Genomic DNA, 27,521 nt, shown 5'->3' with positions numbered 1-27,521 from the left:
CACAGCTCTGTCTGTCGACTGCTGAACCATAGTATTTCTTTCCACAGGTGCTGCAGAGTTACAAACAATCGCTTCACTCAGAGAGACGAGGCTCATTTTCACTGTGCTGTCTGTGCTGGGAGGGGGTGATGGCGACTCCTCTGATCCCTGATCTGAGGTTGTATGATCCGGTGGAGCAGAGGTTTCAGGGGGTGAAGGACGATCACTTTGAGCACTATCAGCTGGGACATCTGTGGACGGTGTGGTGGACTCAGAGGACAGTAAACGGTCAGGAGAGACCAGGATTAGTGTCAGGTGATTCTGGTGGTTCTTCTATTTTAGGTGGATCTGTGTCAGAGCTGCAGGGTCCAGTTGCAGGTGAATCCACTGCTGATGGTGTGGCGGCTCCAGGATGAACATCTTCACATGATTTCTCAATGCAAGAATCCTCCTTGGTCACAGATGCATCAATTTCCTGAGTCACCACGATAACTGGAGACAGAACCTCTGATGTTTGGGAGCCACTGGGGTCAGGTATGGCATCAGCATTGGGTTCTGGATAAGATAGGACTTTCTGATTTTCCTCCTCCACAGTGGGAGCAGATTCATTATCTTGAGCAGGAACAACACAAGAGGAATCTCGAGCGTGGATGGCTGGGCTGCCTGGTGCAGAACGAGGAGGGGTCTGACCCAGGAGGCTGTACTGACTGATGGCCAGATCCGATGTATCCAGGAACAGATTGTTGCTCTTCTTACTGGCATCCCTGGACCGCTGAAAAAAAGAACCAAAAAAAAATGAGTTTGGTCACATGTAATATTTAACAGATACTCAGATTCAGAGTGTTTTAACCCTTTCATGCATAGTGGTCACTACAGTAGACAGCTATTCTACAGCTGTTCTCTGTATATTCATGGATTTTGTGTTTTAGTTTCACATCAGTTTTAGTTCCATATCAGCCATACTCTGCAATTCAAACCGTTACTGTAACTTTGCTTTTCTTCATAAACCTGATCTGCTGTAACCTGTTTGAGTGTAAATCAGTTGCTTGCTATTGTTATTAGAATGCAATTAACAGTTTTTTTTTTGACAAAAAGGTTTTTTTTTGCATATTATCTCCATGAAGTGAGTAATGACTAGTACTAGTGTATGTTAAAATATGAGAAAACATCAGATTAGCTGCATTAAAAATGTTTTTATTTCATAGTTTTCACACATTATATCAGTAAATATGTTTCATTGCTTCAAAAATTAAATGCATGGTGTCCAGCTGAGTAGATATTTTTGCAAAATAGGTTCATAAAAAAATTCAATCACATTTTTTAATGCCTAGAGGAATAAAATCACTCAGGAAAAAAATCTTGATAAAGCCTCTCGTATTTCATGCCTGAAAGGGTTAAGAACACCTTAGAACAGGGGTGTCAAACCCCTTTTAGTTCAGGGGCCACATAGCCAAATATGATCTCAAACATGCCAGACCAGTAAATAATAGTGAACAGCCTGTAAATAATGACAACTCTAAACTTTTCTCTTTGTTTTAGTGAAAAAAGTACAATTAAAGATTAACCCTTTCATGCATGAATTATGAGAACCTTAGGTGAGATTTTTTTTTTCCTGAGTGTTTTTATTTGTCTTTAGGTATGAACCTATTTTTCATGGAGTTACAAAAATGTCCACTCAGCTGGACACCATACGTTTAGTTTTTGAAGCAAAGAAACATCTATTTAAAACCCATCATCAAAAAGTGATACACTGTGTGAAAACTATGAAATAAAAAAAAATTCCTGCCGCTAATCTGATGTTTTCTCAAATTTTAACTTTCTCAAATACTAATTATTACTCACTTCATGGAGATAAAATGCAAAAAACAAACCTTTTTGATTAAGAAAACTTAATTACAGTCTAATAATAACTAGCAATTGATTTACACTGAAACATATTACTGCAGATCAGGTTTATCAAGAACAGCAAATTTACAGTAATGGTATGAACTGCAGTGTATGGGATGGTGCATAAGTGTCCACTGTGTTGGCTGATATAGAACTAAAACAACAAAACCCATGAATATATAAGAAAACAGCTGTAGAATAACTGTCCACTGGAGTGAACACTATGCATGAAAGGGTTAAATTAAATAATAATTTAAAAAAAGTGATTATCTTGAACAACCTGAAATTTCTAGAGAAAAATAAGCACAATTTTAACAATATTATGCCTCAGTTTATCATTCATATATGTGCATTATGCAAAGTGAATCTACAAAAGCACAACAAATATTTAGTAACAGGCATAGTATTGTTATTGTCTTAAAATTTTCCAAATCAACCTGACATGTACACAAATATTTTCTGTCTCTCCATGACAATGAAACTAAATAGAAAAATGAGTAAAATAATCAATAATAATACAAAACCTACATCTTTTGGCATTTTTATTTTATGGTAATTTCAAGCTTAAATGTAAAAAAAATTGAAGACTTTCTGTAAATGACCTCATGTGCCCAACCTGTAACAGGGTCTCATATTGAACCCGAGGCAACAACTGCAATATTTGGCATTACATCGCATTCTTTTAACCAAAAATCTAAAAATCTAATTGTCTTCACCACTCTTCTAACTCATAGACTAATACTACTAAAATGGAAAGATAAACAACCTCTAACATTTAAATCTTTGTTTCTGGATCTTTTACATCACTTAACATTGGAAAAAATCAAATATTCCATAAGAGGATGCGCCAATAAATTTTTCAGTATCTGGCAACCTGTACACATAAAAGAGGAAGATCCCTCACTTATTCCAGAGTAGTCTTAATTGATATGAGTCTATGACTAATGTCTGTGTTCGTTATTTATGTATTTATTTATTTATTTATTATTGTCAATTATTTATTTATTATTAGATTTTTTTTTTTCTTTTTTTTTTTTTGGTGCAACAGGGTGGAAATGTTCATGGGTTTGGGTTCAAAAACAAAAAAAAACAATGACTGTATTATGCTTTTCTTTGACTAGATATTTAATAAAAACACTGAACAAAAATTTAATAATAAAAAAAGTGATTATCTTGAACAAAAATGAACAACCTGAAATTTCTAGAGAAAAATAAGTGCAATTTTAACAATATTATGCCTCAGTTTATCATTCATATATGTGCATTATGCAAAGTGAATCTACAAAAGCACAACAAACACTTAGTAACAAGCATAGTATTGTTATTGTATTGAAATTTTCCAAATCATCCAACATGTAAGAACATTTTTTCTGTCCCTCCATGACAATGAAACTAAATAGAAAAATGAGTAAAATAATCAATAATAATACAAAACCTACATCTTTTGGCATTTTTATTTTTATGGTAATTTCTGGCTTAAATGTACAATTGAAGACTTTCTGTAAATGACCTCATGTGCCCAACCTGTAACGGTCTCATATTGAACCCGAGGCAACAACTGCAATATTTGGCATTACATCGCATTCTTTTAACCAAAAATCTAAAAATCTAATTATCTTCACCACTCTTCTAACTCGTAGACTAATACTACTAAAATGGAAAGATAAACCCTCTAACATTTAAATCTTGGCTTCTGGATCTTTTACATCACTTAACATTGGAAAAAATCAGATATTCTATAAGAGGGTGCGCCATTAAGTTTTTCAGTACCTGGCAACCTGTTCTGAATCGCATAAAAGAGGAAGATCCCTCACTTATTCCAGAGTAGTCTTATTGATACGAGTATGTGACTAATGTCTGTGTTCCTTATTTATGTATTTATTTATTTATTATTGTCAATTATTTATTTATTTATTAGATTTTTTTTTTTTTTTTGGTGCAACAGAGTGGGAATGTTCATGGGTTTGGGTTAAAAAACAAAAAAATGACTGTATTATGCTTTTCTTTGACTAGATAGTAATAAAAACACTGAACAAAAAAATTTAATAATAAAAAAAGTGATTATCTTGAACAAAAATGAACAACCTGAAATTTCTAGAGAAAAATAAGTGCAATTTTAACAATATTATGCCTCAGTTTATCATTCATATATGTGCATTATGCAAAGTGAATCTACAAAAGCACAACAAACACTTAGTAACTGGCATAGTAGTATTATTATCTTAAAATTTTCCAAATCATGTAAGAAATTTTTTTCTGTCCCTCCATGACAATGAAACTAAATAGAAAAATGAGTAAAATAATCAATAATAATACAAAACCTACATCTTTGGGCATTTTTATTTTTATGGTAATTTCAGGCTTAAATGTAAAATTGAAGACTTTCTGTAAATGACCTCTTGTTCCCAACATGCAGTACCTTCTTTAAATACCAGGAGGCGCACTTGCATTTCAATAATTACACTGCTGAACCATTAAGAAGTAATTTTGGAATAATTTTGTTTTCAGACACACTCCTCTTTTTATTCCTATTTACACACATCAGTAACCACATCAATAATCACCTTTGACCTGGTTCAGTGATTACACGCCAGGTCCCAGTTACACTTTATCAAAATAAATCGCATTGTCACAATCATTTCATGAAGTACAAATTTTTATCCAACTTAATGTGCAACAGTGTGAATAAATGTAAATGTAAAAAATGTAGCTTTATTTCATTTGTATTTTAACCACCCAAAACCTGCAGTAATCCAGTGTGAAGACAGAGAGTGACTGGGCACTGATACACCAACTAATCTGGCTTTAACTGTGTTTCAGATCATATTTGGTGTATATTCCACAGAAAATACATTGTATTTTTTTTTTGGTTGATCCAAATTCTTTTGTGTGTTTTTACCTGTTTCAATCTCCTTACTAAGGATGTCCTCAGCACATCATCGTAGACATTATGAATGAGGATGAAACTGCTGTAATCTGAGAAAATGTACTGTTCAAACTGCTGGAGCTCCTGCACACACAAAAACAAAAAGGATTACATAGAATTATAGTATTTCAGTTAATCAGATGCACATGAGTTCAGTTTTTTTCGTCTTTGACTCACAGTTTTCCACTTTTTGTCCATCGTCTTGGTGAGAGCAGGCAGAGTGATCTCCAGTAGAGCTTCATGATAGAGTCTCCTCTGGACGATTCTACTGTCATAGTCCAGTTGCTGTTCACATACAAGTACACACTTTTCATTGTTTTGCAGAAAGAAGTATTTGTACTGACAGACAAATGTGTGATAACTTAAGAGCAGTCTGGACATAATATGTAGACTTGCACTGCACATACTGTAAATCAGGGCTGTCAAACTCATTTCAGTTCAGGGGCCACATTCAGTTAAATTTGGTGCAGTGGGCCGAGCCAGTAAAATAATAACATAATAATAATAAATAATGTCAACTCCAAACTTTTCTCTATGTTTTACTGTGAAAAAAGTAAAATTACATTATGAAAATGTTTACATCTATAAACTATCCTTTCAAACATTGTGAATAACACGAAACAAACTGAAAAAATAAGTGTAATTTTAACTATATCATGTTTCAATTTATCATTTACGCGTGTACATTATATATAACTTACAGATCACAGTAGGTCTACAAATACACAAACATTTATTTACAGGTGGAATATTGTTAAAATTGTACTTATTTCTCTTAAGTAATTTCAGGTGGTTCACATTTTTTTGCAAAATTATACTTTGTTTTAGTGTAAATACATGAAAATATTTACATTTTACAAAGAGAAAAATTTGGAGTTATGAGTATTATAAGTTATTGGGGAATTTTACTGATCTGACCCATTTGAGATTGAACTGGTTCAACTGTGGAACCTCTAACTAAAATAATTGTTAGTATTTTAGTGTAATTTTAGCGTTTCACAAATTCATCCTAAGGGCCAGACTGGACCCTTTGGTGGGCTGGATTTGGCCCCCGGGCCGCATGTTTGACACCTGCGACCTACTGCATTCATGATTCAGTGAAAAGCCCAAAGGAAATGTCAGAAAAAATCTATCACAACTAATTCAAAGTGAATATTTGTTTTCTTGTTGAAGTGTATGTGGAAGCGCTAATACTGTGTTTACCTTCAGAACTCTTTCTTTAGCTCTCTCCATCTTCACAGGGACCTGAGAAGGCTGCAGTCTGGCTGATGACTGGAGGAAAAGCTCTAAGGTATAGACAGCACTGTCCAACAGCTGTAGACCATACAGCAGCTGTAACACATGTACTATTGTTCTGTAGCTTTGACCTCCTGCATCTGAATGCATCAGAGGGAACCTCCTACGCAGGTTCACACAGTACCTTCTCCATCTCCATATGTACAGAGTGAATCAGTCGCTGAGTGTTGTTCAGTCCAAATCGCTGTTTTAAGTCTTTTAATCTCTCACGTAGATTCTCCACCTGCTTGTAGCACTGATCCAGATTGATAGAACACAGAGTGGACAGGACCTGCACGGAAGAAAAGTCCAGAGTCAAATTACCTCGTAAAGACCCATGACTATTTTGTCACAACTTCCAAATTATTTTTGTGTATTTCCTAATCAGGGGTGTCAAACTCATGTTAGCGGCAGCTAAATTTGATCTGAAGTGGGCTGAACCAGTGAAATAATAATATATAAATAATGTCAACTTCAAACTTTTCTCTAGGTTTAAGAGCGAATAAAGTAAATTTACATTCGGAAAAAAGTTTACATTTACAAACTATCCTTTCAAACAATGTGAATAACATGAACAAACTGAAAAAATAAGTATAATTTTAACAGTAGTCTGCCTCAGTTTATCATTTCCACATGTACATTATAACTTACAGATCACAGTGGATCTACAAAGACACAAAAACAGTTAATAACAGACAGAATGTTGTTAAAATTGTACTCACTTCTCTTAAGACATTACAGGTTGTTCATATTTGTTCAGGTTATTCACATTTTTTGTGATATTAAACTTTGTTGTTGTGTAAATACATGACAATATTTACATTTACAAAGAGAAAAATTTGGAGTTGTCATTTTTTTCTGTATTATTATGACAGTATTTACCGATTGGACCCACTTGAGATTGAATTGGGTCTGAATGTGGAACCTGAACTAAAAGGATTGTTAATATCTTCAGTGAAATTTTTGCATTCCACAAATTCATCCCAAGGCCGGACTGGACCCTTGGCAGGGTGGATTTGGCCCCTGGGCCACATGTTTGACACCTGTGTCCTAAGTGATGTATTACCATTTATTGTAATATTATCCTCAGCATTTTGCATTTTTCAGTGCGAATCATGTATTTTCCTATATTTAATTCACTGATTGTGTAGGTGTTCATAAAAGCTCAGAGTAAATAAAAAAAGGGTTATTAGATCAAATCAGAAAAAAAATGACAAAAAAGAGACTTTTCAGCAAAACACATCATTAACCGATCATAAAACAAGTGTCTCTATTCACTGTGAAACTAAATGGGTTTGACTGATGTATCAGTGTTACAAAAGATGGCGGTGTTTCCACATTTACTATAGAGCAGGGGTGTCAAATTCATTTAGTTCAGGGGCCACATTCAGCCCAATTCGATCTCAAGCAGGGCCAAACCATTAAAATAGTAGCATAAAAACCTATAAATAATGACAACTCCAAATTTTTCAGTGCAAAAAAAAAACAACCTAATAACTTAAATTCTGAATTTTTTTTACATTTTACAACTATCCAAAACAAAAAGATGTGAATAATCTAAAAAAAACAGAAATTTCTGAAGAAAAATAAGCACAATTTTATCAATATTAGGCCTCAACTTATGATTTATACATTTGCATTACGGATCAGATCTACCAAGGCACAAAACATTTGTTAAAATTGCACTTATTTTTCTTTAGATATTTCAGGTTGTTCATATTTGTTCCGTTTATTGACATTTTATTGTTAAAGGATATCAGGATTTAATGTTCTTTGCAATAATCAAAAAGAAAAAATTAGTGTTGCCATTATTTATAGGAATAATGTCATTTTTTTCACATTAAGAAGAAAATTTGAGTAATTATTTGTGGGTTATTATGCTATTATTTTTGAGTTTGATGCCCTTGACTGTTAATATCTTCAGGGTAATTTTTGCACTTTGCAAATTCATCCCGTGGGCCGGATTGGAAGTTTTGGTGGGCGTGGTTTGATGTTTGACACCTGTGCTATAGAGCCTCTGAAACGACCATAAAAAGATGCCAAACTGCATTTTACCTCCATTATTTACATGTATGGATAGGATTAGTGGGCCAACAGGTATTAAACATTTTAGATCAGAAGATGCTTTTGGTCAGTGCTGGATGTTTGGGTCTTTATGGGTTAAAATCAGACCTTGTTTCCTCTGTGCCTCCATTTTTGTCCCTCAGAGCTGCATCCATCCGTGTCTGCAGTGTGTGTTGCATTGCCTGAATCGCTGTGCTTATATTTTCAGTCAGTGCCCTCGAGGATGGAGGACATGTAGGGCGCTATGGACTCATTACACACGTTTTCTGCTTCATCACATATGGAGGCTGGAACAAACACGTGTGACAGTCATTATGTAAAAACTCAGGAGGCTCAGACTGTAGCTGCAGGTATGGGGTTCGACGTGCCGTACCTCTGATCTTCTCCTCCAGGAAGCAGTGAGAGGACATTATCTGGTCCAGGTTGGATCTGATTTGCGCCTGTATTGGCTGTTGCTGTCTGACGGCACTCCCCCCTCAGAGGCCTCCAGACCTACAGTCAGCTGCTCCAGCACCAAGTGTAGGTCGCCTGCACTGTATGGACAAAAAAAAAAAAAAACACACATCATAGGGGTCAAAAAGGTTAATATGAAAAGCTTAAGGAAACTTAGAACTCCAAATACACTGTTTCCCATAAAGTTAGAATAATTTTGTTTCAGACACATTCCTCTTTTTATTCCTATTTATACGCATCATTAATAACCTTTGACCAGGTTCAATGATTACATACTGAGTCCCAGCTACACTTTATCTATCACAATAAATCATTTTGTCACATCACTTCATAAGAAGAGGTAAAAATATTTTTTTGCCAAAACTTTATGTATATAATTAGTACATATATTCTGATAATTCTGATAATTCCTCTTTATTCCTATTTACACACATCATTAACACCTTAACCAGGTTCAGTGATTACATACAAAGTCCCAGTTACAACTTTATCTGTCAACAATAAATCACATTGTTCACAATCATTTGATAAGAGGAGGGAAAAATTTGTTTTCCAGCTTTATGTACATAATTAGTACATATATTCTGATAATTCTGTTCATTGTAATGATCTGTGATTCAAAAGAAGATCTGATTTTTTTCCAGAAATGTTCAGATTCTGTTAGTTTCTACTTTTCCTCATATTTTCACATCCTTCCAACAAATGTCGTTTTGGTGTTTTAACTCCTTCATAAAAACTGATACTCAGATGAGGTGGTGCGCCTCCCCTGTTCTGTTCAAAAATCTTTTATTCCTTCAGCTATCACCCTTTTAAACTCTGACAGAAGCCATTTTAGTCATTTTATATGACTTTTTTTTTTTTTTTAATAATATTAGCGGAACCAGTAGGGTCTTTAGTAGTCTTTTTGTCTGCATTGGTATTTACTAATTATTTATTGTTGATTATTTAAATGTACTTATGTGTAGTTGCTTTCAATAATCCTGTATTTGTGCTCTGATTTATTTATGTTTGTTACATTGCACTTTGGATGTGGGCTGATGTCTGGGCTGATGTCTGTGGTAAGCTGCAAATGAATTGCCCATATGGGAAGAATAAAGTTGTCTGAATCTGAATCTGTTCGTTGTATTATTGTTTAAACTGAAATTAATGGTCCGTAAAAGGAAATTCTTGAAAGGCAATATGGATATAATCATCAAAACTTTCTGTAGTCCATCCTATTTTATTTTCTTGAATGATTAAGGCTGTGAATAATGTATGTGATGGACATTTGCCTTTCCAATAAAAAGATAATTAAAAAAACAACAACAACAAACTGATATTCAGATCCTGCAGAATGTAACTTCTGGCTGAAAAAACCCACAAAACCACTTTTACAGCAGATGGAAGAGCTGATCTTCCTCTGAGGCACCTGTCAATACAAGGTCAAACCACTGCTTTCACTTTGAGTCAACACGGATGTGCAACGTGTCCTCTTACTTTGCAAGTTCATTTTAACATGAAACGCCTCATTTTGAGCTATTTTCTTCACTGCAATGGGGACATAAATTCAACGCAGTCTGCATGGATAAATAATACTGAATTTATTTTGCTCCAATTGATTAAACCTTCCTTTTAACTCTTAAAGACCCAATGCTACTTTTATGGTAGTTTCCCAAATGATTTTTTTCTATTTTTAACCCTTTCTTAAGTGATTTATCACCATTTACTCTTAATATTTTGCTCTGTATTTTGGTATTTGTTAAGTGAAAATCAGGTTCTTTACTATATTTCCTGCACTGATCATGAAGATGTTCATTAAGCTCAGATTAACATTGAAAGCTATTATATCCAAAACAGAGAAAACTGACAAAAAAGTGACTTTCAGCAAAATATATCATAGAACATAAACAGAACAGCAACTCCATCCACTGTCATTGATCCAACTCCATGGGTTTTACTGGTGAATCAATGTTGTAGAAGATGACAGTGTTTCCATGGTAACTACGGAGCCTCTGAAACATCCAAATGGTCATACCTGATGACCATGAAAGACGACAAACTGCATTTTACACCAATTATTTATATACATTGATAGGATTAGTGGATCAACAGGTTTTAAGCAGTTTATATCAGTGATTGATTTTGGTCATCAATGGATGTTTGGGTCTTTATGGGTTAATTTAAAAGTCAAGTGCACAAACAACACATTTAGATTTGTGAGATTTGTGTTTAGATTTACATTTGTGTCAGTGTGAGCAGTAACACACAGTCGCCTGGTTTAGATCAGTTGACCAAAATGCTTAATAGATTGTTTTAATGTCTCATCACAGGATATTGTGTTTAACCTCCTAAGACCAACTATGGGTTTTCTGTCCACATTTGTGAACAAGAGTTTCACAACTTATACAAAAAAAAAGAAAAGAAAACTGTCCACCACAAAGGACATTCCATAAAAATTTTAAAAACTGCATCTGAAAAAACTGTTGCACTATGATTTTCCATATAACAGGGGTCTCAAACATGTGGCCCGGGGGACAAATGCGGCCCGCCAAAGGTTCCAAGCCGGCCCGTGGGATGAATTTGCAAAGCACAAAAAGTCCATAGTCAAGGCATTTTAGTTCAGGTTCCACATGCAGACCAATATGATCTCAAGTAAATAATAACATAATAACCTACAAAAAATAATGACTCCATATTTCTTCTTGGTTTGATGTGAAAAAAATATTACATTATGCCTATAAACAATGACAACTTCAAATTTTTGTCTTTGTTTTAGTGTAAAAATAACATTAAATTATGAAATCTTACACATAAAATCATTCTGTAACAATTAAATGTGAATAACCTGAACAAATATGAACAACCTGAAATGTCTAAAGAAAATTAAGCACAATTTTAACAATTTTCCTGCCTGTTACTAAATGTTTAGTGTCCTTTGTAGATCTGATCTATAATGCACATGTAGAAATGATGAGTTGAGGCATAATATTGTTAAAATTGCACTTATTTGTTCTTCAGAAATTTCCTTTTTTTCAGGTTATTCACGTTTTGTTTAGATAGTTATAAAAGTAAGTATTTTCAAAATTAAGTTTTTTTTTTTTTGCACTAAAACAAGGACAGAAATTTGGAGTTGTCATTATTTATAGATTACTAGGCGTATTATTTACTAGTTCGGCCCGCTTTAGATCAATCAGGCTGAATGTGGCCCCTGGAAGAAAATGAGTTGAGACCCCTGCAATATAGGCACTTATTTAATAAAAAACAAAAAAAAGCTTGTACTCTTGCTGACATTTCCTGGGTCCTCAGGAGGTTAAATAGTGGTGTAACTCACCGCCAACCACTGCCGAACCCTTTCTGTTTTCTTGCCCTTCACCCTGGACTGCAGCTGGCTCTGTAACCACGGCAACACTTCCTCCATCACCTGAGCTGCCAGCACCTACACAAACAAACACATGGTTCATAAGCAGATGAAGACAGGCTCCACAGGAAAAGGAAAGGTGTTTGTGCGTTTGCTAACTTGTTCCTCAGTGCCAAGAAGCATCCCCAGGATTCATAGCAACTTTTTTCTCGTCTGTAGAGTCCGAGGGCACGGATGTATGCCTGGCTCTCGTAGGACGCATCACAACCAAGGGTCTGCAGGAAAGGAGATAGAACTCAGGATATCTCTCAGTCTGTCTCATAAGAAACAGAAGCTGTTAGGTACTTAGTTCATTATGTTTTTAGAAACTCCTTTTGTGTCTGTGGAAACTGTGAGATAAACACAGTCACAACCAAAAAGATGTCACAACACAGACGTTTCACAACAAAGTGCAACACCATGACATCACTGACAGTTACATACATAAATCCCACTGGGTGCATTTCCTCAAAAACATAGGCCATAGTTTCAGTTGTGTTCAACGTCATATTTATTATAATAAACTACAGGGGCAGTTTCAAACAGACAGACCTGGATTAGAGCATAGATAGGTCTGTATCTGCGCACAAAGCTCTTTAGTTCTTGACTATCTCTTCATTCATTTTCATTCAGGTTTTTGAAATAATTTAATGGTTACGTGATATTTTACTGTGAAAATCCAAGCATATTATTACAGCAAATGAAATCAAGAAAAAGTAATTCCAACTGATTTGTCAGGGCTTATTTAGTACATAACTTTTCAGGTCTTGTTGAATGATCACTTTTGACTAAATAACTGGATTTCAAGTGGTCAATGCAGTTTTCAAGAGAGTTGATCGACACGCACATCCAGAAAATGAAAGGTGTGCAGGATCCCAAAAAAATTTGATGAAAAAAATAAAGTAAGGTCCGCACGACCTGTGAGCTCCTAAAGAATTTATTAACAGAAGTGAGGTTTTGAGCTGAGGCCCTTCATCAGACTAGACAGTCTGATGAAGGATCGTGCGGACCTTACTTTATTTTTCAATGTAGTTTTCAAGACATTTTCTCATGTTTTTTCTCATTATCTCATATTTCCTCCAAAATATTATTAAAGCACCGGTGAACCTCTGCCACGGTTTGTCATTTGGTGTCATTGATTAGATTACTGATTGTTATCACAGCAGTGATATACAGCAGTCTGTCTTTTGTTAAACGGCCTAAATTGCATCAGACTAATCGAAGATAAAAATTGGGACTAGTTAAGGCTGGTTTCAGTGAATCAGCTTAGACAAGATGAGAGTAAATTCACCTCAAATCAAAAGACTTCATAAAATGTTCCCAACTGGTCATCTCTGATTTGCTTCATAGTTTAAGAACATAATGTTTCTAGTCCTAGTTAACTGCATGCAATGTTTTTGAAATAGTGGAGCTTTGAAAATGGATTGTGAAAGCTGAATTCACAAGGTTCAATAAGTCATTACTTTTGAATTATTCAAGATAGATGCAGAAGTTTTATTAAGTACAAGATGTCTATAATTTCTGTGAAAGTTGATATAAGCCATAATTTGACTGTAAAAAAAAAAAACAAAAAAATAATAATAATTTGTGCTTCAGAGCAGTTTTGGCCTTGTGTATTTCCAACCCGAAACACATCAGACCTTTCAAATGTTAGTGTTTGTTCCTCATGTCATCGTACTATTGTCGTGACTTCAAACAGCATTCGAGGCATTCATATAATAAGTCATTTCACACTTATTTTTTTTAATTGTGTGTTGCTCATGTATACCCAGGTCTATCATGAAGACAATTATATCATTAAAAAGAGCATGTCTGTAAATATATACACAAAATATGAAACTGATACCTTTAATCAAACTATGTTTATTCAGGTATCAATGAATGAATTGGATGAATGAATAAGCTTCCATCTGGAAAAAATCAATGACACTATAGGCTTGTAATCACTTTTCTTTATCTTGTTAATCCCTAATTTGCATTTCTGTAGTGCTTTGGTGTTTAATAGTATGAAGTTTCACATCCCTGATTGTGAATATTCATCACACTCTGTTCTTTCTCTTTGCTACATTCCAGTTTTATTTCTTTTTTAATCCAGTTCCTCACAAAAGATTTTTAGCTTTCTTTTCTTCACAAATGAATGTTGGATATTTGAGGAACAGAAAGCACCACTGGTGCTGAGCACAACTTCCCCTATCGTCAGTATGAGTCAGAATCAGTTAAAAACTGATCATTCACTGCTGATGTAACTCACATGATGAGATAAAGAAGTTAAACATGATATAGAAAGACTTCAACTGATGATGATAAACCAAGGCAATCTTAAAGCATGTAAAGCCAGGAAATTCAGAGATATGCTTCTAAACACATAAATATTAGACAATTATTGAATCTGAAATGTGACAAGAGTTGTTGTTAGACTGTTTTTCATCAGAGGTTAACACATACGCTCACACATTCAGCCTGTGTGGTGACATAATTTCCTATCAAACTTACATCTGAAGTTTACACTTAAAGGTCCAGCATTTTGTAACATTGTTTTGATCAAGAAAAACACAGCATAAAAACTAATCTCTGGATTTGATTCATTCACAGTTCCAGGCTCTGGCATGATTCATACTACAGTACTGAAGCAACATTAGTATTAATTTATAGGTGGTTTTTTTTAGCTGTTTCATCGCTAAGAGCCACAGTATTACACTTTTTAAAATGTGAAAACCAGTTATTGTATGTATTAGAGACAGAGCAAAACACTGATACTGTTGGCAAAAAACTAAAATAATGTGTTGAAAGAGAGCAGTATGAAGGTAACAGACAGCACTCGATAAATTCATCACCAAAACCAATAATTATATTTACTACTAATACTAATATATTTACTAGTCCGGTTTTAAGAAATGGAACTGTAGTTTTCAACTGCTGGTGAATTTCATGAATTTAATCAGAAAAAATGTTTTTTGTGGCCGACAAATTTAATATTAGTTAATAACATTGATCAATTATTTAACCTATGATCAATAAAAAGATAATGTGAGAATATTAGAAGAAATGGGTGAAGTATTATTTGCGGCTGAGTAACTGTATCTGTGTGCTTTCTGTCGGTTCCACTCATGTGTGCAGAAGTCATGCAGTCACTGTGGGACAGCTGTGCATCACACTTCCTGTTACTGCGGAGGATCTACAGATATGACACGCTGTTTTCACAACACGACTTCAAGTAAAGGGCTTGTGTTTGGTCTGTATCCTCTAAACCGCACAGGAAGTTACAACATTAATATTTTATCTATCACCCCGGCAACTACCACAGCAGGATACTGAAGACACCAGTCAGTAGCAGCAGAAAAGAAGTTTAAACACTATAGAACCTAGTTTGACTGAACAGAAACGAAAGTTTGCATTAGAGTGATTAAATGTAGATATAGGGCAGTGTTTAGGACTCAGATGCTGCTTAAGTCATAATAATGATTAGCCTAGCCTGACTGGATCCAAAGAGCTAAGCTGGCTCCAGTCAAGTCCATCAGCAAACAGTAATTAAAAGATTTGAGAGGGTTTATGAGCTACTTCATTTCTATTCTTAGAATAATCCACTGACTCAGACACAGACATATTTTCAGGGAATGCCTTTGTATTGTAATGACACAAGGGTGTACCGTAACCTCACTGTGATGACAAAACATTACCATGAATTGCACCCAAGGAAATGCTTTTGGCAAACCTATAAGACCGAACTTCATCACAAGCAACACAAATGATGTCTGATTTTGGTTTTGGACACACTACAGAGTTGCAGGAGGAGGGATGTGTATTTTTTAATTTTTTTTTTTTTATCTGAATCCTACATATTCAGGCTTTAATTCTTTGACAACTTGTAGTGGAATAAAGACAACAAACATACAGTGTAAGCTAATTCCCCACAATCTTCCTATGGTGTGGCAGGATTTTCATTTTTTTCTTGCTAATTTCCACATTAACAAAAATTTCAGTCCATGTTAATGTATGCTTCTGAAGTAATCATTAGTTATACCTCACTATAAAATGGAAAAAAGAGGAGGAGGTCCATCTTGAACTAATTTAAAACAATGTGGAATTTTTAATATACATGGGCTGTTTTAAAACAAAAAAGAAAAACAAACCCAATGCTATTATACACCAATGAAAACCCAATTATGGATATTATATTCCATATCTGTAATTAGATCATTGAAAATCCTACACTACACCATTAATATTCTATGTCTTTCTGTATAATAAAGACTGTGAACTGGACGCTAATGTGTGTGTGTGTTTTTACCAATGTTGTGATGTCTAATGCAGGTCTTGAGGGCAGACAGGAAGTGATTCCGCTCTTCTTCCTGTTGAAAACAGGAAGCAGGTGTGACCTGTGAAGGCAGGTGCAGGTACACGGCAAACACATCTGGAGACACCACCGAAGAAGAATCCTCCTTCACTCCTAACACACACACACACACACACACACACACACACACACACACACACACACACACACACACACACAACAGAGATACAGTTACAGGAGTTATTTCTGTCCAGTTTATGTTTAACAATATTAGTGACTGAGGTTCATGGGAGCAAATACCGCTGTGTTGTTTGTGCATGCATGTGTACTGAAGCTAAGCTTTTTCCTCTGGATGTTGGACAGTTTAACACTCATGATATTGTGGCTTACACCTTCAAACATGTTTGATGCTCATCACTTCTGTGGCGACACCAGTATTTTATCTGTTTGTGACATAAAGCTGTTATGAGGTTTAAACTCAACAATTACTTATAACGCTTCAACCTTTCGTGTCCTCTCTGTTTTCTGATTCTTCTGTTTCTATGCTGGAGCCATCAAAATCTTTCTGTCCATGTATATCAGGAGTGTCAAACTCATTTTAGTTCAGGGGCCACATTCAGCCCAAATTGATCTCAAGTGGGCCTGACCAGTAAAACAATAGGATAATAACCTGTAAATAATGACGACTCCAATTTTTTCTCTTTGTTCTAGTGCAATCAAAATTATATTATAAAAATATGTACATTTTCAAACTATCCAAACAAAAAGGATGTGAAGGATGTGAACAACCTGAAAAAAACTGAAATTTCTAGAGAAAAGTAAGTGATATTTTAACAAGATTACACCTCAACTTACCATTTATACATATGCATATTACGGATTGAAGCTACAAAGGTACAACATATTTAATAACAGGAAGAATAATGTTAAAATTTCACTTTCAAAATTTCAGGTTTTTCGCATTTATTGTTGAAGGATAGTTTGTAAATGTTAATATTTTCTTCATTTAACGTAAGTTTTACACTAAAACAAAGAAAAATTTGGAGTTCTCATTACTTACTTATAGATATACTGTAATATTATGTTTTTCACATTAAACTAAGAAAATTTGGAGTCATTATTTATAGGTTATTATGCTATATTATAGTTGAGATCACATTGGTCTGTATGTGGAACCTGAACGAAAATGACTTCGACGTCCTTGATTGTTAATATCTTAAGTGTAATTTTTGCACTCTCATCCCGCGGGCCGGATTGGACCCTTGGGCGGGCCGCATTTGGCCCCCAGGCCCCATGTTTGAGACCCCTGATGTAAATAGTCCCTCTAGTAGACTTTGCATGTAGTGGCTTCTGGATTGTAAAGCGTGACTGATTATTACAACTGCTTTGATTATATGTAAATTGATTGGAAAGGTAATATTTTGAATACAAGTCAGTCTCATGTAAATCAACTTAAAATGATGAAAATTGAAAAACTTTTTTAATATGTTCTTTAAGTTTTTTGTTTGGCTCAAGTCCCATTGAATGAAGGTAGTGGGATTTATGATCTACAGGGGTTGGACAAAATAATGGAAACACCTTCACCTCAAGATGATAATGCCCCAATCCATACAGCTAGAATTGTTAAAGAATGGCATGAGGAACATTCTAATGAAGTTGAGCATCTCGTATGGCCGGCACAGTCCCCAGACCTCAACATTATTGAGCATTTATGGTCAGTTTTAGAGATTCAAGTAAGACGTCGATTTCCACCGCCATCGTCTCTAAAAGAGTTGGAGGGTATTCTAACTGAAGAATGGCTTAAAATTCCTTTGGAAACAATTCACAAGTTGTATGAATCAATACCTTGGAGAATTGAGGCTGTAACTGCCGCAAAAGGCGGACCTACACCATATTAAATTATATTTGTTGATCTTTAAGGTGTTTCCATTATTTTGTCCAACCCCTGTATACTGCAGACAAAACATCAGGGTGTGATACGCTCTGGCTTCAGTTTTGTTTTTGTTTTGTTTTTTTCCAACCTGTCTTGTTCAGCATCCTAACAGCAGAATGGTAGTCTGGCTGCTTTTTGGTGCTGAACAAATTTACTTTGCCAAGGGTAACTTCATAAAGTATATGAAGCTCCCCTTGATATTCTACTGTGTTTATTATGATTTTTGTTGAACCACATTTCGATGGTTGAGTTTTCAGAAGAGTATTGGTATGTAAAATACCATTGAGTATTCCAGCACAGCTTTTCTCCAGTAGAGTTTTGGACTCCTCCTCTGTGGTCAGAACGACACCTCCTGCTGGCTGGAGGACCAACTTAGCTGCAGCGCCACGATTGAAAGTCTATAGAAGAGAACAGAGACAACATTGTCTGTTAGAATGCACATATGAATGTACTGTACATGTATATACTTTAAGTGTGTCTATATTACCTCTATGCTGTCATGGATCTCTAGTTTATAGTCTCTTCTCAGGACGGTGTATCTCTCTTTCCATTTCTTCCCTTGTTCGTCCCAGCAGGAGAACTTCACAGTCCCTTTGTACAGCACATCTTCTGGATCATACTGAGGCTAGATACACAATAGACTAGTTCAGTATGTTAACTCATTGAATCTTCTTAGATTAGTACCTGTATTTACCACAAATAAACAGTAATATCATTATCAAATTAAAACAAGATATGTGAAATGATGATAAGAGATTGGATGACTCTCATTGTTTTCACAGTTAACAACTCCTCTATAAAATGTATGTATGTATCTTTATTTAGGCGGGACAGTGCACATTAATGAACACATTTATACATTCCATTTCAGTATAAACATGTAAATATGCCGGACGTATCAGTGCTAACTTTTATCCACAATCCCCACTTAATAAATAAAAGAGATCTGTGCAATACAAAGCAATACAGTGTAACAAGTGCAGTACAGAGTAAGACAGTGCAATACATTACAAAACAGTGCAGTTCAATACACTACAATATAGAATAGTACAGTAAAAGTCGACTTGAATGTCTTGAATGTCGACTACTTACTCATGACATTAACTAGAAATAAAACACTATTATGAAATCCATATTCATCTGTAATTTCATTAATGATGTCCACTAACAATATTCTTACTTTTGCATGTGTCACATCCATCTTATGTTCAATGTGAAAAACTGTTCTTTATAAGTTGCATTAGCCATTTAGTGAGATATTAAAACTGGATTAAGAAAAGTGATTTCATCGCTGATAACCCTTACGCTAAAAGATACCTTTTTTATATAATTATTGAATTCTTCCTATTACATTACATTTTGCAGTTAAGGCAGTTGTTTTATGTAAATTATTGTAGTATACTGAATGAAAGCTGCCTTTTACACAGGTAAATAATTCCTCTAAGATGGGATTTAAAGGTAAATGTAAGACGCAACTAGTCAAACTCATGCTGTGAACTTCAATTCTGCATCGTAAACCTCATTAGTTTTTAGCTGACTACAATGTGAAACTACCACTCATGATTGGTGGACTGATTGATAGACGCTTCTCTCACCCTTTGCGTGAGTAATAGGCCCCTCCCTTCTTTCTTAGGCTCCACCTCCTGGTGCAAGTGCCCACAGTATGCTGCAGAATACTGCTGATGGTAAAACACGCTGAAACTCTGGAGTGTACTGTCAACTAGACCTGTGGAACACATACACAAAAAACAGTTAGTACGTTACCATGTTACTTGATATGTTTTGTTTTGTGGTTTACATTTCAAGAGTGAAACTAGAGTAATGTTTTGTTGTTTTTTTTTAACCTCCTAAGACCCAGCTATGGGTTTTCTGTCCACATTTGTGGACAAGAATTTCACAACTTTATTCAAAAAAAAAGAAAAGAAACCTGTCCACCACAAAGGACATTCCATAAAAATTTTAATAAAAATTGCATCTGAAAAATTGTGGCATCATGATGTTTCCAATATATGCAATTATTTAATAAAAAACAAAAAAGCTTGTACTTTGCTGACATTTCTTGGGTCTTAGGAGGTTAAATCAGATTTGCACACTTTCTTTCAGATCTGTTTAGTGTTTTATTATCTTGTCGTTAATGTATAATTTTAACACAAGAGCAGGCGGCTGTTCTAACTGGAAAAACTGTAGACTAGTGCAGCACCAAACAGAGACATACAATCAGGAATTAGCTGGTGAATACAGTGAAGTAAATGAACTTGAAATTCTGTCACTTTTCTACCACACAATGTGCCAAATTCACCCAATTGCACTCACACATGCGTGAAACAGTCGGAGTGACCTGTAGTTCAGTTTCTTGCTCAAGGACACTTTGACTTCAGGGCAGGGGCTGGGAGTTTGACTAGCTCTACCTTCTGAGTCACAGCTGCACCAAAGTGATGAATTAGCAACTAAGAGGCTAAATATTTCCTCAAAGAATGTTAACAGACAAACAATTAAAGCAACTGGACTTTTCAGTAAATTCAACTTAAATTATCTGAAGAAAACGAGAGATGAGTAGATAAATCTGCGGCATCCAAAGATAAAGCATTCAGACTTGGGCTCACCAGACCGGAGCATCATTACTCGGCTGTGGTTTTAGTTTCCTGTTTTTTTTAGAAAATTTCTCTAATTTACTTTCAAACTGTCCATGTATTTAGGTGTTGATAGTATCAGAGGAAAAGAAATCTATAGTCTAAGGCATTGTTTCTACACCTTTTTTGAACAGGTAGCATAGGTAGTGCCCCCCCTCACCTCATCCTGAGCCTACTGCCCAACACCCCCCCCACCACCCACCCACCACCACCACCACCACCACCCACCCGTCCATTCCCCTCCCAAAATAAATTGTGACCGGGGGCAGGCAGTGAAGTGTAATATTGCGACAGAAGAGCGTACCGCAACGTACCTTAATGTGGAGGAGTGGGGGGGGTAGTCATGGAAATTTGCCATTGACATCATATGCTGCTTGATAGTGATACTTACAAAGACTAACACCCCCCCATTTCTGTCTCAGTGCCCCCCTCTCACCTTTCTTGTTCCAAACACCCCCCGATGGTGTCCCATTGCCTACATATATTATTCACACAGGGTGGGGAAGCAAAATTTACGATGAACATTTAGTTGTTTTTTCTCAGCAGGCACTACGTCAATTGTTTTGAAACCAAACATATATTGATGTCATAATCATACCTAACACTATTATCCATACCTTTTCAGAAACTTTTGCCCATATGAGTAATCAGGAAAGCAAACGTCAAAGAGTGTGATTTGCTGAATGCACTCGTCACACCAAAGGAGATTTCAAAATAGTTGGAGTGTCGATAAAGACTGTTTATAATGTAAAGAAGAGAATGACTATGAGCAAAACTATTACGAGAAAGTCTGGAAGACACTATTAAAGAAGAATGGGAGAAGTTGTCACCCGAATATTTGAGGAACACTTGCGCAAGTTTCAGGAAGCGTGTGAAGGCAGTTATTGAGAAAGAAGGAGGACACATAGAATAAAAACATTTTCTATTATGTAAATTTTCTTGTGGCAAATAAATTCTCATGACTTTCAATAAACTAATTGGTCATACACTGTCTTTCAATCCCTGCCTCAAAATATTGTAAATTTTGCTTCCCCATCCTTTATACATATATATATATATATATATATATATATATATATATATATATATATATATATATATATATATATATTGCCTACCTATAGGAACAACAACAAAACAATTACCTATTCATAGATCATTTACAACAGGGGTGTCAAACTCATTTTAGTTCAGGGGCCACATTCAGCCTAATGTGATATAAAGTGGGCTGGACCAGTAAAATAATACCAGAGAAAAAAGTAAAATTACATTATGATGATGTTTATATCTACAAACGATTCCTTAAAAATCTGAATTGTGTGAACAACTTGAAATGTCTTAAGAAAAACAAGTGCAGTTTTAACAATATTCTGCCCCATTTTGTCAGTTTATCATTTACACATGTGCATTACAACTTACATTACGATTACAAATGCACAAAACATTTAGTAACAGGTACAATATTGATAAAATGGCATTTATTTTTCTCAAGATATTTCAGGTTGTTCATATTTGTTCAGGTTATTCACATTTTTTGGAAAAGGATAGTTTGTTAATATAAACATTTTCATCTAATTTTACTTTTTCATGCTAAAACAAAGATAAAAATCTGCGGTTGTCTTTATTTATAGGTTTTTGTGATAGTATTTTTCTGGTCTGTATGTGTCTGTATGGAACCTGAAATAAAATTACTTTTACACTATTGATTGTTAATGTCTTCAGTGTAATTTTTGCATTTCACAAATTCATCCTACAGGCCAGATTTGGCCCCCGGGCTGCATGTGATTTAGAACAAAGTGCTTGTGTCCTGTTGTGTAACTTCATAGTATTGTGACAAAACCCAATTATATAGGAACAAAGGTTCTAGTGGGATAAAGAACTTTCAACCTATTGTATGAGGATGTATTGGCTAAACCTTCTATCACTGTGGATGTCAGCTCACAGTCTGTACATGGATGCACTGGTTTGTGTGCAGTGACCACATTGTTACTACAAGCTACACACTGCAAATCAGGTAGTGACACTGAAAATGTAGCATATTAAATGTCAATCTAAGTTGTATGCAACACACTATCAATGCATTGGAATGTTTTGGGTATAAAATCAAAGTTGTAGCCCACCCAAACACTTCAGAGTTCAGAGATGAGTCTGGAGTGGAACCATTGAGAGGTGGTGTCAAACTGATCGAAATGTCACAGAAGCAGTGACAGAACATGAGGTCATAAGGATGCTAAATATGCAGTACATACACACAGCCTGGCCGAAACATGTCACCTCATAGGTTTAACAAAGTAAATAGTTCAGATTCTTCCATTGGAAAATTTCTACTGTGATTAATATCTTTCAGCTGTAACAAATTCTTTAATCCTTTTACGGGTGCAGTAAGGAGCTTCTCATTTCTTAAATAATCATCAGTTTGAAACAGAACATAAAGATTGGGCTGTGTTACAATAGAAGAAGGTCATGTGGTCTGACGCAAGGTTATTATCATTAGCGAAAACTAACGAAATGACGAAAACTAGAATTGTAAAACCATTTTCGTTAACTGAAATAAATAAAAACTATAATTAAAAGGAAAAAACGAACTAACTGAAACGTATTGTGTGCTTACAAAACTAACTAAAACGTATAAAAATTATGGATAAAATTCCCTTCGTTTTCATCTTTGTCAATGTTGGATTGATATGAAATTTATTTATTTCCTTCAAGCAATTTTAGCTGCTGGCACCATATGATATTTAACGGTCCGTCACTTCTTGTCACTTGTGGTTTCCAGTCATCTTCTGGTCCCCACTCTACCTGGAAACATGGAGACTAAACTTGGGAGAAAACAGCAGAGTCCTGTCTGGGATTTATTTGAATACAACGGCGAAGAAGAGAAAAGATATGACAAAAATAAAACTAAACTAAAACTAAGCATTTAGAAAATAACAAAAATTAATAAAAACTAGCAAACCTGCTCTAAAAACTAATTAAAACTAACTGAATTAGAGAAAGAAAAAAAGTCAAAACTAATTCAAACTAAACTATAATGAAAAATCCAAAACTACTATAACCTTGGTCTGATGAGTCCAGATTGACCCTGTTCCAGAGTGATGGACGCATCCGGGTGAGAGGAGAGGCAGATGAAGTGATTACCCATCATGCCTAGTGTCTACAGTACAAGCCTGTGGGGGCAGGTCTGTTGGTCAGGTCAAGGTTCGGCAATGTTATGTGTCCATAAAATTACACAAATAAATGTTATCAAAATGGTCCCGAGGTAAATGCATACCATAATCAAAACTAAAGGCGGTTCAACAAAACATTAGTGTGGGACTTACTTTTTGTGTATATATAGACAGACGACACACACCCACAGAGCTGTGTAGGAATATGGCATCCGTCAAACACTGAACTATTTTTATATCTAAATGTGTACATTGATGTTTCAGTTTCATTACCCATTTAAGGTTGTGATGCGACAGATGGATGGACTGCATCTTCATTTGTTGGTCCTGTTTCATAATCTGTCATTTATCTGTGTATTTATTTACACTTAATCTCCATTATCACATAACATTTGGGTCACTCTGCAGCCTGACTTTAATCTTAAACACTGAAATACACACACATAGAGTGAAGCCACAGACAGATCAGACAACCCATAATAATATAATGGATGGAAATGGCTGTAATTACATTCTTAGAGATTAAGGGACAGGATGTGGCCGCGCTGATAACATGTATAGGAATGCACACATAGGAATGAGGAGAGGAATTCACAAAGCATCTTGATTTATTTCCTCTTGTTATTTTTGTCTAAAATAGTGATAAGGATGAAAGAATAAAAAATAAAGTGAATTTATATATAGATTAAAATGGCTAACATTACTGATGAACTGAAATAATATATTTGTAAGTGTGTTAATGTCACATTAAACAATCGAATACACTGTATGTCTGTGTGGTTTAGGTGTATACAGACATTAGTGATAGGCCACACTCTTGTCTCCCCCCATTTTTTCCGGTTTACTTCTTCACTGAAACATATCGAATAACCCCTAAAAAGTATAATTATACATAGTCTACCTCATGCACATGCAAACATACTCGAACAGATGGAATTCAGTATTAAAAATGATCATAAACCTGAATTAAATTGCTTAGTTTTGGAGTTATTGTATTGGTCTACTTTAAATTATAAATACAGCTGTTTTCTAATTCCTGTTTTATACAAGTTTATACAAGTTTAATTTCTTCCAGATAAAATAAATTAGTAATATGTGGCATCAAAGAGCATAAAGGTTATCGTAATAACATAATGTTCAGATCCAGACCTAAAGAAACGGAAACTGTGGCTGTCAGACTGTCAAACTGATAATTGTCATTGTAGATATTCATAGTCCATACTGTGAGTTATATGAGGTAAGTAAAAATGAATAAATATATAATAAATAAAGTAAAACTAAATAATTAAAGCTGTGGAAGTAATGTGACATAGATGAGCTCATGGGTCAGGAGGGAAAGTAAAATGTCAGAGTATTTTTTATCCAATATGGCATATTTAGGTATACAGTAACTGAGAGTAACTTATCTACACTAAACTAAATGAGATTCAAACTTGCACCATTGTTGAAAACACAGCTACTTCTGATACTGAAACTGTTACTTACAATCATGAGCATAAGTTCCATCACCAGCAGCCCTGCAGCTTCTGTAATTGTTTTTTTCATTTGATTCTTTCATGGAAATATATTCAAGTAGACATCATATTAAAACTGTCTGAGCCATCAAAGTGTGCAGGAAGATGGACCAAAATTTCAGGAAAAAGTGAGAAACAAAGATCATGTAATTTTACCTTTGATGTGGCTGATTTTTGCCTCATCCAACAAGCCAGATGAAGATGCTCCCATATTGTCTCCTTTTTCTCAAGCTTCTCTACCCAAGTGTAATTCAATTATTTGTATATGTTTACATAATATGTTTAGGAACCTTATATGTCTTATCCCCAGCAATGTATATGAGTGAATAATCTGGTCTAACGTGTCAAGAGAGTTACGCTGAGCCCATTTCCTCTGTTCTCAGTGTGTGGTGAACAGGGCGGAGCTCATCAAATTACTCAAAAATGAGGCGAAATCTTTCACAACAAACATCCCACAACAACACGCGTTAGAACAAGTGTCACAGCCTCTGTTGTAGCGCCATCTGCTGCAAAAGACAAAGACTGAAAGTACTCATCTGCAGAATAAAAGTGTGTGGACGGAGTATGTGCACAATGAAATATATTTCACTTTAGATATTGAAGTTTTAGGATGAATTGTTTTAGTAATAAGTAGTTATTGTTTTAACATAGGATTCTTTTGTTTAATCTGTTTTACTTCAATAATGTTAATGGTGAGTTCTTTGTGACCATGATTTATGTAGGACTCTGTTGTAGTTTAAGTATGTTATCACTAGGTTAAACTTGTCAAAATAGGAAACATCTGTCTGCACAAGAGTGAAGTAGGTTCTGTTCTTCGTCTAGATCAGGGGTGTCGAACTCATTTTAGTTTAAGGGCCACATTCAGCCCAATATGACCTCAAATGGGCCGGACCAGTAAAATAATAAGAGTGAAAAAAGTAAAATTAAATTATGGTAATATTTACATCTACAAAAATCTGAATCACATGAACAACTGGAAACATCTTAAGAAAAACAACTGCAATTTTAACAATATTCTGCCTCGGATTATCAGTTTATCCTTTACACATGTGCATTACAACTTATATTACAATTACAAATACACAAACCATTTAATAACAAGCAGCATATTAGTAAAATTGCATTTACTTATCTTAAGACATTTCAAGTTATTCACATTTTTTGTAAAATAACAGTTTTTTAATATAAACATTTTCATGTAATTTTACTTTTTTACACCATAACAAAGAGAATCTTTGCTGTTTTCATTGTTTATAGGTTTAATCTGATCGTATTTTACTGGTCTGACCTACGTGATATCTAATTGGTCTCAATGTGGAATCTGAATTAAAATGATTTTGACATCCTCGCTTGTTAATATCTTCAGTGTAATTTTTGTATTTCACAAATCTATCCTACGGGCCAGACTGGATCCTTTGGCGGGCCGGATTTGGCCCCCGGGCCGCATGTTTGACACCTGTATTCTAGATACACGTCTGAACACACACATTCACACACATAGTGTTATCAAATATAGGTGATAAGGGTAAACTTACTGTGGGCATAAGTTTACTTAGAGTTAAGGCCCCACATCTGTTTGATCTTTTTAGATAACGCTAAGTTACAGACCAACCCATTTGTACAGGTGAGCCCGCCCATAGGGTCAATAAATGTAGATTTCATGTGATGTTCGGGGCTCATTGTTTTTGAGTCCTCAGTGCTGAGTGTCCACCTTATTTGTGATCTGGATAAATTTTGTCACCTTTGAGACCAATCTGAATCCAGACCCGTCCTTACAGCTTTCAATAAAAGAACACGTTAACAACAATTTAAAGAACTTGAGCAGCTCCATTTTATGTTATTTGTTCACTGAAAAAGCAAATATGTTGTATGAGAAGTAAAATTTGCTGGCTGATTGTCACGTTAAGATGCAAAATTTTAAAATATGCTGCCCTGCTATAGACAACATAACAATTTTTTGTATTATTAATTTCTTACATAAAAACCTAACTAGTGTTGTAATGCATCCAGCTAATTCATTCAG

General features: G+C 35.0%; 1 pseudogene; it reads right to left on the bottom strand.

Moving 5' to 3' along the window:
* Positions 1–268: 268 nt before the first annotated feature.
* LOC115437350 (protein Niban-like) lies at positions 269–25,832 on the bottom strand (annotated as a pseudogene).
* Between the last annotated feature and the right edge of the window lie 1,689 nt (positions 25,833–27,521).

Source organism: Sphaeramia orbicularis, chromosome 17 (assembly GCF_902148855.1).
Source record: "Sphaeramia orbicularis chromosome 17, fSphaOr1.1, whole genome shotgun sequence".
Taxonomy (NCBI): Eukaryota; Metazoa; Chordata; class Actinopteri; order Kurtiformes; family Apogonidae; genus Sphaeramia; species Sphaeramia orbicularis.
This window is presented reverse-complemented; position numbering and strand designations above follow the sequence as displayed.